The sequence below is a fragment of the Penaeus japonicus genome, unplaced genomic scaffold (assembly GCF_977035675.1).
Source record: "Penaeus japonicus unplaced genomic scaffold, GWHDUDI00000001_assembly GWHDUDI00000009, whole genome shotgun sequence".
Taxonomy (NCBI): domain Eukaryota; kingdom Metazoa; phylum Arthropoda; class Malacostraca; order Decapoda; family Penaeidae; genus Penaeus; species Penaeus japonicus.
The window spans coordinates 13,800,908-13,815,907 of record NW_028234411.1 but is presented as its reverse complement, the minus strand read 5'-3'; the positions used below and the strand labels follow the sequence as shown (position 1 = coordinate 13,815,907).

The 15,000-nt window shown below is 46.6% G+C and overlaps 1 protein-coding gene across 1 annotated transcript in view; it reads left to right on the top strand.

Annotated features, from left to right (window-relative positions):
- The window catches only part of LOC122255433 (protein tiptop), a 354,466-nt gene that overhangs the window by 70,168 nt on the left and 269,298 nt on the right, over positions 1–15,000 (top strand). The window lies entirely within an intron of this gene.

Sequence of the window (15,000 nt, the reverse complement as noted above, 5' to 3'; positions counted from 1 at the left end):
TCCCTGCCCTCCCCCCGAGGCTCTGAGCCCGTGGTGGGGGCGTGGAACCCGTTGGGCGTTGCGCACGGGGGTCCGGCGGAAACTCGAGTTGTATATCATAGTGCAGTTTGTCAGGTAGAAAGAGTGGAATGACCCAGATATAAAGTTGAGGATTCCAGTTTTTGCTGGCGGGGGTGAGCGCAGGATGATGGATGCAGCGAGTGGCCGTGGCCGCGGGGCAGTAGTGGATAGTTTACACCCTAACTATCCCTTGCTAATGGTAAAATACGAGTCCACGTTTGGCCCCCACCGTCATGAAGTGTAATTGTAGTTATATGCGGCACTCAATTGTCGGGTGCGGCTGCGGCGGCGGTGGGGGGGAGGGGGTGCGAGCCGGAATATTTACGTTGGGGGGAAATGCTTTTATTCATTGTAGATGTGTTGCAGGAGAGGGAGAAGGAAGATTTCTGAATGTGGACTTATTTACGGGTTTGTGATAAGCAAGTGCCGGATAAAAAGTTGGGTTCATGCTGGGAAGATTTTTTCTTCGTAGCAGCATTTTTTTTTTTTTTTTTTTTTTTTTGATTCGTGATTTGTTGATGTTGCTGATGCATGGAGTTGCCAATTAGCTGTTTGTATTTCGATGAACGTATGTTTTCGTCAAGCAAGGTGAAGTATGATGTTTATGGATTATTAAATCGGATAATTGCATTTACGTACTTGATAAGAAAGGGTTATGTTTGTTTTTACTTTCTCGTAATGAACAGGTAGAAGTTTGTTTTCTTGAAAGTTTCCGAGTTTGTGCGACGGCATTTTTGCCTCCTGTATTTTTAGTCCAGTCATTTTTGTCTTTCTGCGTTGAAGCCAGAAAATCCGAGTTGCATCAAGTTTGATTTTATTTCAACTTGATGGAGGATACAAAGTTGTCTCCTAAAGCGGACTTCTTAACGTCTAAAGAAAGTATCCTTCTTCAGGCCGAAAAATATATATATCAAAACTTCAAAGAATATATGAGAAAATCTTGCATCTTAAATCCACGTGTATTTTTCTCTTGGCGAGTTTTGTGGATGTATAGACGATTTTTTTTTTTTTTAAACTTCAGAGTTTTCCTTCAATGGAATTATATGAATATATTTTTGATAGTATACATATCCTAACTAATGAAGCTTTGTTGATTATGCAAGAAGAGAAACAATACTTCATCTATAAATCCCTCCGTAAATCAGAAAAACAAAAATGAGGAAAAAGATGCAGTTCTGTTTTGGTTTACCCTAGATGCTTTATTGGGTTAATTCAAGCACCGTACGTGTATGTACATGTGTTCTGAAAGCGATCGGCGTGCGTACGGTTTTGACGGTTGACGGTTGCGTTGCCCGAGGTAGGTGGATACGGTTCGACGGGCCGGCCGTGTTTTGAAAACTGAAATACTGGGAATGGAAACGCCACCACTACATATTACAACGTACACTTCGCATTTTACGCAGTAGCTCTATAACTACTTTCGTCAGCGGAGTATTTTCTGACGTTTTTAAAAATTTTGTCCACTGCGAAATAGTAAGGCTTAGCAGGTCAGTGGCCAGTCACAAGCCGGAATTAAACGGATCAGGGATTTGATTGGTCAACGCACTGGCTGGCACGATAGCAGAGGGTCAGTGAATTTGTTCATCTACGCAACAGTTAATTGAGGTGTCAGAACATTTGGTATAGAAATCTAGGCTGTCTGACCCGGGTTTGGGCAGCCACCGACAGACACAATTGAAACAGGACCGAGGGCGTTTGTGCCGGGGTTTGATCTTTCATTTACCGTTTTTGCTAATGGGTCCCGTTATTACTACGCTTGCGGTGGTGGCGCCGCGCTGGCATTAGTTATTGTTCGAATTAGTTCTTTATATTCCATCGGATCCTGGGGTGAGGGAGTACAGATTCAGGAACATATTATAGGCGCCCACACACACTCACGTACACACTCACACACACACACACACACACACACACACACACACACACACACACACACACACACACACACACACACACATATATATATATATATATATATATATATATATATATATATATAGTTTTATCAAAGTATTGTGGAAGGTTTCAATCTATTTTTCAATTTACCTTTAGAGTATTCCTTTACCCAAACCATCTGTTGTCCAACGTATACAACAACCTTGATATTAACTACTATTTTGCAGATCAAATTTGCGAGACAGTGTAATTACCTCGTAGTTTAAGGTTTCTTTGTCATCTCGCAGGGTCACGACGCACCCCCCCCCCCTTCTCCCTCCCTCCCTCAGACGGACAGGGAGTTTTTTCTGTAAATTTATGACGCTTGGGGACCCTGCTGCATACTCGGTCTACCTTCACCTCCTCCGGGCTGGAGTGGGACATCGGAGGAAGGATATCAGAACCAGCGGCTTGACTTCTTGAATATGGGGAAGAGGTTGGAGGGGGAAAGCTGGTGGTGGGGGGGGGGGCGTCGAGCCCTATACCTCCAGCAGGAAGCAGAGCAATCTCAACGCCCCTAAACTTCAAATATTCAGTAGGAGGGGCGAGCGAGTGAAGGCGAAGGCGAAGGAGGGGGCAGACGGCGTGGAGTGAAGGATGAGGACAGGCGAGGGTGGCAACCTAGAGAGGATGAGGGACAAGTTAGCTTCATGCAATAGCTGAATATCGCAAGGATTACAGAATGCTAGGGCAGGCGAGGGAGAGTGCAGGCGTAAGGACGCAGAGAGGGAGGAAGGCAGATAGAAAGACACAAAAAGGTGATTAAAGATTGCCGGGCGTAGAAAAAAAGTGATGTGACTGACAGATAGAAAAAGAAACAAGGGGAAAAGTTGCTCGTCAGAGTTACTACTTTTCTGGAGGATTATTTGAAATCGTGATCATTCTTTTCATCGAAGCGGACGGCGACAGGAGGGAAGTCATAATGCCACATGTCACAAGGCTTGTTGGCCGAAGGTAGTATTGAGTGGGATATCACTCGCTGGAAGGAATAACCAAATTCAGAAGCTCTGGTGTGTCCACATTTTTGAACGGCAAGTATATCTTCCGTAGGAATGGGAATATGGCTTCCTCTGTCCCAGCACTTTGGCCTGTGTTATCGCGGCCCCGCAACGTATTGTTCGGTCAGATCGGCACTGCACCAATTTCTGTGTAAGTCGGGCGTCGTCGGGAGGTCCTCACGTCCACGAGGTTGTCGGCCGCGTGTCGGGATGTCGGATGCTAATTACCGTTTCATCGGCGTCGAGATCCTGGACTGACGCATGCTTTTTTCCTTCGGCCGCGAACCCGACTGGAAATTGGCACGTGTCTTTTATACCATTCACCGCCTGCATCTTTGAAGGTCCCGCTGTCAATGGTGATGTCTGGAGGTACGAGCCGAGAGGCGTGGAAGGGGCAGAGGCGGGAGGGAGAGCGAGGGGAAAAGTGGAAGGGGAGAGGGGGAGGAAGAAAGGAAAGAAGGAAGGAAGGAAGGAAGGAAGGAAGGAAGGAAGGAAGGAAGGAAGGAAGGAAGGAAGGAAGGAAGGAAGGAATACCGGGAGGAATAGATGGCGATGGAAATGAAGGGAAGTGAGGAGATAGAGAGTGAATAAGTAAAGTTATTTTGGGATGCACACACACACACACACACACACACACACACACACACACACACACACACACACACACACACACACACACACACACACACACATATATATATATATATATATATATATATATATATATATATATATATATATATATATACATACATGTGTAAACATACAAACAACGTAATCATGTGTAGAAATGGACAAAAGCGGAGATGAAACACGACTAGTGACCATTGATGATATATCTTACTATACATAGTAAATTTTATTTAATGATTAGATCACATCAATCTGAGGGGTAGAAGGCTATTTATTATTTCCCGAATAAAGTATATATTGTGTTTCATATTGCAAAGTGACAGATCCAGATAATGTATTGAACACAGAAACACGTGGTTTGACGGCTTACACACAATTTTCGACAACGTTACTATTCCTGCACATTGGAATCTGAGCGCCCCAAAGAATTATGCATTGCCTCGTGCTCCGATTTATGAGCAGATGAATATTTTCCGTACATCTGCACGCTGCCAGAACGCGGCGAAAATGCATATTCTTTCTGCCAGGTCCACGGGCGGTCACTCTGCGCCCTGTCGGAGGAGCTGCAGGAAAGGCGGGCTGGACGGCGACAGGCGATCTTAACTGCGCTCTCAAACAGATGTCAGAAACTTGGGCGCAATTCATTACCAAGTCGGCAAGTTCCGCCCCCCAGCAGCGTCCTGTGTCTGATATTCGGCCCCACCTAGTTGCTGATTAATTTAATACTGAATTAACTTTGGTCTAGAGTAAATAGGTTTCAAGATCCGGCGGTGGAGAGGCGGGAATCTCCGTGTCTTCCGTTTCATCTCGAATCAGGCGGAACGATTGCCTGTACGTCTTAGGAACGACGTCTTGAGTTGCCTAAAGTGGACACAGCGAGGGTACCTCCGGGGGTGACATGTAACCAGTGTTCGAGCGGAGGGTTCAAGGATCATGTCGGCCTGGGGCCGATTCGAAGTCCGGCATATTAACTCGTTTAACTTGTACAAGCATCTATTAATAACTTCCTAACAGTATCAGTCAGTTGTGACAGCTGCCTGTCCCAGTTGCATGTCTACCTCTCACTATTGTCGTGTTTTCACATTTGTTTTACGATCCATACACCCTCTCCGTAGTCTCCGAGTATCTCTCTCGAGGCGGCACCTGATTCTCACCATGCACCCAAATATCATGCTGTCCTGTAACCGGCCGCCCTGTTTTTTGTCATCCGGAGACGATCGCGCAACGCTTCGCACGGCCTCGTAATCTACGTCCTGATCCCAAGGCGTCGCCAGGCCGTCCCTGTAGTGTCACATTTCCATCACATTTCCAGCAGCGTCGCCTCTCTCCTCCCTCCTCACACACGACCTTCGTCATCGTCCCATCAGACTCGGCTCAGGTCAATCATTTAGATATCGTGAGGTCCATCTGACACCTGCAGGCGACACCACATATATCCTCATTATCGCTGCCTTTCTCCTCACCCTCACACCCATGCTCGTTTTCTCTTTTTATTTTCTCGCGTTCTTACCTCGCATTTTCTTCGCTTTCTCTGTGTTTCCTTTCGTTTTGATACTGTCGAAATCGTCGACTCGTTTTCACGTCTAGCTACTGTTTTTGTCGATCTTTATTTCGCCAGATTATCTGATAGAATGTTCGTTATATCCTCTGTCCCTGCCCTCGCTTACTTCCGCCCTTCCTCCCAGCATCGTCTTCATTTTCTTCAGTATTCTCCCATGCCTCTCTGCTCCCCCGTATCGTCTTTGTCTCTCGCTTCTCATAACTCGCTTCTTATGTTTCTGCTTCATAATTAATTCTCCACACATCCACCTGCTTTTCTCGCCATCGAGTGGGATGAAACCTCTTGGCTCGGGAGACAATGTGCGGGTGGAGGGGCACGGTGGATGCTGTAGGGGAGATCAGAAGGTGGATGGAAGAGGCTTGGGAGAGAGGTAGATTGGCTGGAAAGCTGGTATGGATACACTGGTGATACGTGGTTATGACCAGAGGGTGTTGAAGTCCACAGGAAGTTTGAGGTTGGAGAGTGGAGGGCGGAGAAGAGGAAGGAGGGGGTATGAGGGTGGGGATGTAGGAAGCGGGGGAAAGGGACCTGGTGATAGATGGAGTCATGTCCTCTTAGTATCCGCCTTGGGAAGAGTCGCAGCTCTCTTTTTTCCCAGCCCCGGGTAACGACGGTATACTTATTATACTTTTCCGATATGAAATATATTCAGAGTATTGCTAAACACGGAGTTCGGGGAGAGGCGATGCACGAATATATAGCCGTAAACGACCCGACACGACGGAGAAATTCTACCCGAAGACCTCATCTGCAGACACGAGCTTTAGGTCGCGAAATGTTAATTGTATATCGTAAGTTACTTATTTACACGCGAGTTCAACACCCAGATAGCGAGAGTGACTAGGCCATAACAGGAGAACTTCGTTACAGCATTTAATGTGTTCGTTCCCTAGTTATATCCATTTGAGCGTGTAACAAATGTTTTAAAAATACATATGATTGGTTATGCAACGAGCGCCGTCCGGCCATAAGTCTCCGGTAATCGACGGAAATTCTCAATACGTGTGATAGTGTGTGTGTGTTGCCTTTGTTTGTTTGTCACGTTGCAGGAGCAATTCGGACTGTGATGCGCGATTAACGCCTGGACAGACGCTGATGGAGGAGGCCTTCGCAGGAACTCCGAGGAAGGCCAAACAAAGAGCTCTCTCATTTGGAGCGAAGGAAGGTTACAATTCATTTATAATACTCATGTAGTACACCGCACGCGGTACTATATCACAACAGCAACGTTGTCGAATTACGACTATAATTCTTTCCCTTCCCGGCGAAATGCTCATGTAACCACACCACCCTTGACGGCGGCCACCAAGTAGCGCTCGAGTATGGACAGTTCCTCGACAAGGCCCGCGTGTGGCGACGGTGCGCTCCGTTGCTGCCACCTTCTTCACCCTGCAATATTCATCATATGCCCATCACAGACCGGGAGATAACACGGCCTACAAAACCCTAAATTATGAGGCGCTCGTGACACTTTCATACCACGGGCGGGTTTGTCAGTGTCCGCGGTTTTTGTCGGATGGGCGGCGGGGCTTTTTTTGGCGCGCTGATGCGATACGAACGAGCGCCCTTAGGGAACTCGTAGTTTATTGGTTTTCAACAGATTTCTTGAGTTTGATACAATAGACGTTTGGCCGTTCTCCTCAAAGGATTGATGCTGTCTATGGTTAGATTTTTATAATAAGATGATCGTTTTTGTTATTTTTGGATTTGTATAATATGAATGCTGAATTACATTGATCAGAATATGAATATGGATTGGCAACACATATTTATATGGATTTCTTATCGGAATTAAATGGAGGAGGCGATAATATAAGGATGGTACAAGAATGTAAAAACTGTTTAGTTTAGTTACTGAGTGTCACAAGAGTGATCATTACCTGGGGTCGCTGTGTCCGGGGCGAGGAGGGCGCCGACGCAGTGCGCAGAGCGGCGCAGGGCTCAGGTGGAGTCTTACAAGATGGTGGAAGTGGAGCAGAGGACGGCGGCGGACATGTGTTGTTTAGTGTTATGTCCGGGCTGTTGCCGTCCATCACGCGGCCGCCGGTTACACCTGTCAGGCGCGGACACCGGCGGCGCGACGACGTGGTTGGGCCGATCACCGCCGCGCGAATGAGCCATGAAACTCGTGATTAAACCAACGCAGACGAGGAGGAACTGCCCGTAACGACGTGATCTGCGTGCGTATCGGGGCGTCAATCCTTTATCGGCCCGAGGGTAAACACGCCCATCATTCAGAAGCCCCACTAGGACCCTGGAGGGCTCGATGGGGGAGGGAGGAGGGGGTACTGGGGAGGGGGTGGAGGCAAGGGAGGGTACGAGAAGGTGCGAGGGTCAGGAGATGGAAGGGATGGCAAGGATTTGGCGAGTGAAGGAAGGGCGAAAGTAGGAGAAGGGGGAGGCGGAGGTGGATGGATAGGAAATAGGACTCTAAAACTTGGAAGATGGTGAAGGAAATAAGAATAGGTAGGGAAATCAGGGGCGATACAGTTAGACAGGGGATGAGATAGCCTTGGTTTAGGGGGAAGTGTAGTTAGAGGGGAGGTGCGGGGATGGGGGCTAGTGCTTGGGGCTGGTGCTTGGGCGAGGGGCTGGGAATGAGGGAATGTCTAGTACCAAGTTTATTAAGTGGGCGGAGAGGGGAAAGAGTGGTTAGTATGGAACAAGTAGAGGGAGGTGCGTCTGTCGGCTTGTTTATTGGGGCGGGGGATGGAGGGACGAGGGAAGAGGGGAGAAAAGAGAGTGAGAGAGGAAGAGAGAGGTGTGAGGGGAAATGTAAGAGATAGGTTACATGAGAACGAGGGGTTGAGGTGGGGTGAGTTCCGCGGAAAGAGGCCGTGGGAATTGATACGACTTTAGTGGAAGAGGTGACAGGTAGTGCGAGGTAAACTATACTGATGAAGTGGAGCTGGGTGGACGAGTGCTGAAGGGGAAGGAGGGGTAAGAGGGGAGGGACACGGGAGTCGGTGAGGGAAGTAGGGTAGGGGGGGGGAGAGGTAACTACCATCGTCAACAATAACAGCAAGCAGTTTCACAGTATCCTGAATTTTTAGCTTGTCGTTGTGCCAGACCAAACATTAATTAGGCGTGGGTTGGTTTAGGGCGGAGTGACGTAGCTGCTGGTGGGTGGGAAGGTTGGGTGTGGGTGGGTTGTTGGGAGGGTAGGTGTGGGGGGAGGGGGTTGTCGTCAGTCAAGGCAACGGCTGAGAGCAACGCCGTAAACAGACCCATAAGTCAAATCTTCAGCCTGACTGCCAATGACGTTCATGTCTAAGTTGATGTATGCACGTGTTTGTGTAGCTAGAGAGTGTGACGGATGTATCTGTGTGTGTGAGTGTGCGTGTGTGTGTGACGGATGTAGTTTTGTATACATGATTATGACAGGTGTGGCTGTGCGTGTGTCTTCATCATCATGATCATTATCATCATTAGCCAACATTGCCATCACCGTCAGTGACATCACCGAGCCGTGCTAACTCGTTCGCCAACTTTCACATTTACATCTCTCTGCGTGTATCATATTTACATAAGTTGTATGTTTGTGCACATGTGCGCGCATGTCAACCACACCCGTGCGACCCTTACCTTGCATTAGGAGCTGATGATGCATGGCAAGAACCATGCAAGGTGTTCTTTTGAGGCGCAGAGCTGAATGAAACAGTGGGCGTACACTTCAAAATAAAAGGCGTTCAATGGTAATTCAGGTCCCTAATGGTGCATCTAATTCTAAAGATTCGTGAGCATTACTTTGTTGATGTTATGTACCGGACGCAAAAGAATGCTTGCAGCGAAGGGAGATCAGAACCAGAAATACCCGTTTCGAAAACGGGCATATGTTTTGCATCTGAGATATCCATGTTGGTGTGCAATGTATGGTGCGTGTATGGTGAATCACGGTCGCCGTTAGTCAAGGCATCTATCTCTCCGGTCTTTGCCAACCTCCCTCTTCCGGTGTTGCGCCACTGTGTCATAACGCCACGACTTAACTGAAGGTTACGTCAGGTATCATGCCACCACAGCTTTCTCCAATTCCAGAGTCTGACATAAGACGCGACGCGTAGTTGTACAGGAACAAGGTACCAAAGGGTGTGCATGGGTGGCAATTGCAGGTCGGGCTATTTATGTGGTGTGTATACTAGGTATCAACAGCCGCGTGTGTATGTGTGCAAGACAAAGTCGCCAACAGCAGTGCGGACACATGTATTTGCTTGCGTGAGGACATGAGGCGTGTTTTCATTGTATGATCGCGTTTGAGTGGTTTGCGTGGCTATACGTCAAAGGCAAGAGTTAGTCATTAGGATAAACATATGACTACATACATCAGGTGTGGGACCCATGTGCTGAGCGTGTTTGTGTTCTCTTCCGTGCGCTTTACATGAGAGCCTTTGGAGTATTCTCTTGTAATTATTATCAGTATCATTTTTCTTATTATTATAATGATTATTCTCATCATTATTCTCATTATTTTCATTATCATTGTCATTATTATCAGTATTATTATTTATCTATTATTGTTACTATTGTTTATCGTTATTATTATTAGTAGTAGTACTACTACTTCTACTTCTACTTCTACTTCTTCTTCTACTACTACTACAAAAACACAACTACAACTACTACTACTACTACTGCTGCTACTACTACTACTATTATTATTATCATTATTACTATTAATATTATAATAATTGTTTGTCATTATTGTTGTTGTTGTTGTTATTATTATTATCATTATTGTTATTATTATTATGATGATGATTATTATTTTTTATCATTATTATTATTGTTGTTGCTATTTTTGTTATTGTTTTTTATCATTATCATTATTATTGTTGCTATTTTTGTTATTGTTTTTATTATTATCATTATTATTGTTATTATTATTATTATTATTATTATTATTATTATTATTATTATTATCATTATCATCATCATTATTATTATCATCATCATTACCATTATCATTATCACTATCATTATCATTATCATTATATAATCATTATTATCATTATCATGATCATCATACTCGTTATAATTATTGTTATTGCCATCATTTTTATTGTTATTATTTTTATTATTGATATTATTATTATTTTATAAGTTTATTATTATTATTATTATTATTGATATTGTTATTATTATTTATATGATTATTATATTTATTATTATTATTATTATTAATATTATTATCATTATCAGGATCATTATTAATACTGTTGTTTCTGCTGTTATTATTATGCTTACTACTATTGCATATTGAAAATCATGCACACTGATATCGGTTTTATTTCTAAAACTGTTCTCGTTTTTGTTATTTTTATTTGAATAGATGTGTCCTGAGAATATTTCTATGTTTTGGGAAATGTGTTTTTTTTTCTCTTTTTTTTAACGACGTGAATTTTTCAAGTGTGGCCTCGAGAGGAAGGCCACACTTGCAATGCGTCGCCCTGGCGTTGTTGGATTGGCGGAGAGAAAACTCTTGGTTGAAGAGCGACTGTGATTGGCGACACTTATGGAGCTAAACACCTGGTATATATCTTTAATCGGCCTTATTAATGTTTTTCATTACTGTCTAATTAGAATTAAGTATGGGTGACTCATTTTAGCCAGCCCTTGAGACGGACAAGGAGCGCCGAAGACAAGGCACCTCGCCGGAAGACATGCACGTCGCCCTCGCTCGTGCATGCGACCTTCGCCGCGCCATCCATCATCCGCCGGAAGTACTCCACGCTGCGCTGATGTAGGTTTTATGCGGCGGTAATACAGGAGATGACCCCGCCCCGCCGCCTTCCCCCGCGCCCTCACGCCCTTGCTCCCCTTGCTCTGCACGCGTGACTTTAAAGGGCGTTGAGGATCACACACACACACACACACACACACACACACACACACACACACACACACACACACACACACACACACACACACACACACACACACACACACACACACACAAGAAAAAATAGAATCTCACACTCTCATTCATGACTCATTATCATATTCATTCATGCTCACATCAACCTCACTCATACTCGCGCTCACGTGTACACGCACTCAAGCACGCGACCCTCGCTCATCGCCGCCACAGCGATAGCCCTCCCACCCCACGCACGCAGGGGGTCCGTGCATATTGCACGTTCAATATGTATCGCAAACTGCCCCTGACCATAGCTCGCGAACGGGTGAAGCTGAGAACTTCACCGCCTCTCTGTTATCTCTGTCAGATCGCTGCTGGGTCTGCCGATGTGATATCTTACTGACTGACGGTGTTACGAGAGACGGGAAGCGGCAGTCGCACCGGAGGAGATGCTGCGGCCAGATAGCGAGATGATGCATGTGTTGATGATTGAGATCGGGATGCTGCAGCGGGTGGCCCGATGTGATCATCCCGCGAGCCTGATGGGTCTGAAGGCTGAGACAAGAGTCATATACTAGCGCCCGGCGGAGGAGGCAGCGGCGACGGGGCTACTGCTGCTCCTCCTCCCCTGATGGCAAGAGGATATGGAGATCGCGGGGTGTTGCGTTCGGGGCGTATGACGTACGTTCCGCGGAGGGGAGTTGGCGGGGGAGCGGGGGAGCGGGGGAGGGAGGAGAGTAAATCGGGGAGGGGAGGTGTAACGGGGGGGCGGGGGAGGGAGGGGAGTAAATCGGGAGGAGAGGTGTGGCGGGGAGGGGGTGGGGGAAGCTATCTTTGGTGTTGATCCTAGCTCTGATAGCGCTATGATGTATCTCCCCAGCCATAGCGCATAGTAAACCGCGTTGACAGCCTGCAGCCGTCCATCATATCCCATGATAACCTGCCACATTAAACTTGATTAAAGTAGATATTCCAGAATTAATCGAGTAAGCAATACCTCGGGGGAGATCTTCCTTTGTGGAGGCCGAGGAAGTGGAGGAGGAGGAGGAGGAGGAGGAGGAGGAGGAGGGACCAGGGGGGTTATTACGTCACCCTTCCCCTGAAGGTGCAGGTCCGGGCGTGGGCGGAAGTATGGGCTCTTAGCGTATGCGGAAGTAGGGATGTTGATACAGGTCGAAGAGTTTAAACTTGGCTGTTGTCTGCTGTTGCAGTGCTTTGCTGAGTTCGTGATTTTCGTTCTCTCAGCTTAAGCGCCAAATTGCCTGTGATCAAATTTCAATCAAGGAGCCGAATCTCGTGCGCGTGAATGTGAGAGCGAGGCGCTTTGGCTAACAGCGAGACTCCGGGGCACGTGAAGAAAAAAAATACGTCGATATATAAATAAATAACAACTAGAAAACTAAGGCTAAGTTTAACTGCGTTGGCGTGCGGCAACGCAGGAAGAATTTACTCCGCTTCCTATTTTAAGAGAAATAGTGAAAGAGATACGTTATCCTTAGCACATGTCATAGAAGAATTTTTAAGACTTAAAAGCATTGTTTGAGGCTGGCAATGCCGTGTTTATTTCCACCTCCTACTCATTACTTCACGCGTGTGTTTGCTTCTGCAGCACAACTTCGGGTCTGAAACATATCATAATCTTACCTGCCTTTGTCTTCTTCGGAGTCGAAAGATCAGAGTGGGTAATGACCCGCGGAGGAGGCACGTTATTGACAGTGCATCTTTTAATCCAAAAATGTCACAAGGCTACAGGCAGGAGAGCTGTGCGCGCTCGTCCTTGTTTCAGTCCGTGGGCGCTGTCACCTCCTCTGTTAGAACAGGAAACAGATTGCGGAAGTGATTGCGGGCAGATGTGAGCCCCGTCTTTCACTAATCTGGAAGGGGTTAGGTAGATCGTTAAGCGAATTTCGAGGAGCTAAGGAAGATCGGAAAGTCGTAGACGATACGACCACGCGGCCACAGGTGCTCCCCGGCCGCGTTCCTCACCAGCAGCCAGCCAGGTACAGCGTGCATGCTTTAGCACACCTTTGATCCCCGTCACGAGGTCTTTGGGCGCCGCGTGGTACCTTCGTGTACATCATGCTTGCTTTGGCCAAGGAGGTCGTGGCTCTGCAGCCTCGAGGGGGAGAGATTCCTGTGCGGAGGGCGCGGGGCGCGAGGCTGCCGCTGCTGACGGCTCGTGTCGCGTGCGTGTACTTTGTCATGTTGGGGAAAAAGCTGACATCTCGGGCCAAATTTACCTCTGAGTTGTTGAATCTTCATCCCAGGCTTCCCTTTGACCTGTACACGTCTCTTGTTTTTTATGTTTTGTTTTTCTCTTCTTTGTATAGATTCTCTTCCCTTCCTTTAAGATTTCACTCCTCGCTTAACTTTTTTGGCGTAACCTTTAGATAACCTTTTCATCTTAGTTGTGTTGTCTTTGCTGATACCTGAGAATGTTGATTTAAGCAGAAGCTCGTCGAAATGGGAAACGTCTTCAGGTTTGTGACGCCGGATTTCCTCTTTTTTTGTCACACACACACACACATACACACACACACACACACACACACACACACACACACACACACACACACACACACACACACACACACACATATATATATATATATATATATATATATATATATATATATATATATATATATATATCATATGTACTTTCAGCATTTGTGAGATATAGATAAGTATACATGTAAATAGAAATTCAATACCTTAGTATTGGTCACGGTATGAGTCTAAGAATGACCAATATCGGATGGCGCGTGTTCAGATATAATTTCGAGTTCTAAAGCTTGACAAAATGTACATCTCACGTGCACAGAGACAGATGGCACCCAGAGCAAGCCTGACGCAAGGAACATATTTATACTTGATATAACCGTACATTTTATGAATCATAACTCAGGAAGTTTGTAGCTCCGGGAAACCTGTTCCAGTGACTTTATAAGGCGCGGAGGCCATGGGTTTGTAAAGGCAGTTATGGGGGGTTGTTATACAAGTCGGATATTGACGAGGTGGTGCCTGAAACAGGGGTGGGTGGTGGGGGGGGGGTACAGAGCAGCAGCTGGGGTCCGTCAGGCCGTCACCCCGTCACCCCCGGCAGTGCCAACTCCTTACTCGTAAAGTGCCTAAATATCCTAGCTGGCACTCTGCTCTCCGCTTCCTACTTCGACTTGACTCAGGTATTGTCGGGTGACTGATTGGATTTTTTCAAGGATTAGTTCTGATTTAGCTGTTTACTTGAGCGCTGATGGTGATTTAGCGATCCTTCTCGATTTAGACGGAGTGGGAGTCCCGACATTCACAGAAATCGTATCAGCGAGGAACAGAGAGAAAAAAAAATAAATAAATAAAATACTATCACAAGAATTCGACATTTTACAGTTCATGCGAAGAATCGTCGCCGAGTTGATAAGACGGTGAGTGAAGAAGGCTATATTTGCGCCATCTCGAGGAAACAGCTCCAAGTCGACAAGAATGCGGCGGACGTCCATTTTAGTGGGAGCTTTGTGATTAGTGCGTGTCTCTGGCGAGCCCACCTGCTCCCGTCATTGTCTCGTGCCCACACTCTCGCTCCTCCTCTGCACCTGGGCCCCCCGTGCCCCCCCCCCTCCAGTGCATGGCAGCCGTACCGCCGAGCAGAGTACGTGAGGGGAAGTGACGAGGGAAAAGGAGCACTTTTTTCCTCATCGAGACACGTGGCAGCGACGATTGGCAGCGGTAATCAGGTTTCAATATGTCAAGAGTTATTTCCACTGCACAGGCTGCTGCCGCTCCTCCAAACATCCCATTTTCGTCTCTATTCTCATCTCGGCCGTGTCAAAGGCGTCGTCACATCCACTTTCAACGCTCTTTAAGTGGCTCCCTAGCATTCCTGCATCTTCTTTTTCCCTCATTCTTTCATTCTTCTATCTTTATTTCCCCTCAGCAAAAGTAGGTCTGCCCCCTCGACCCCT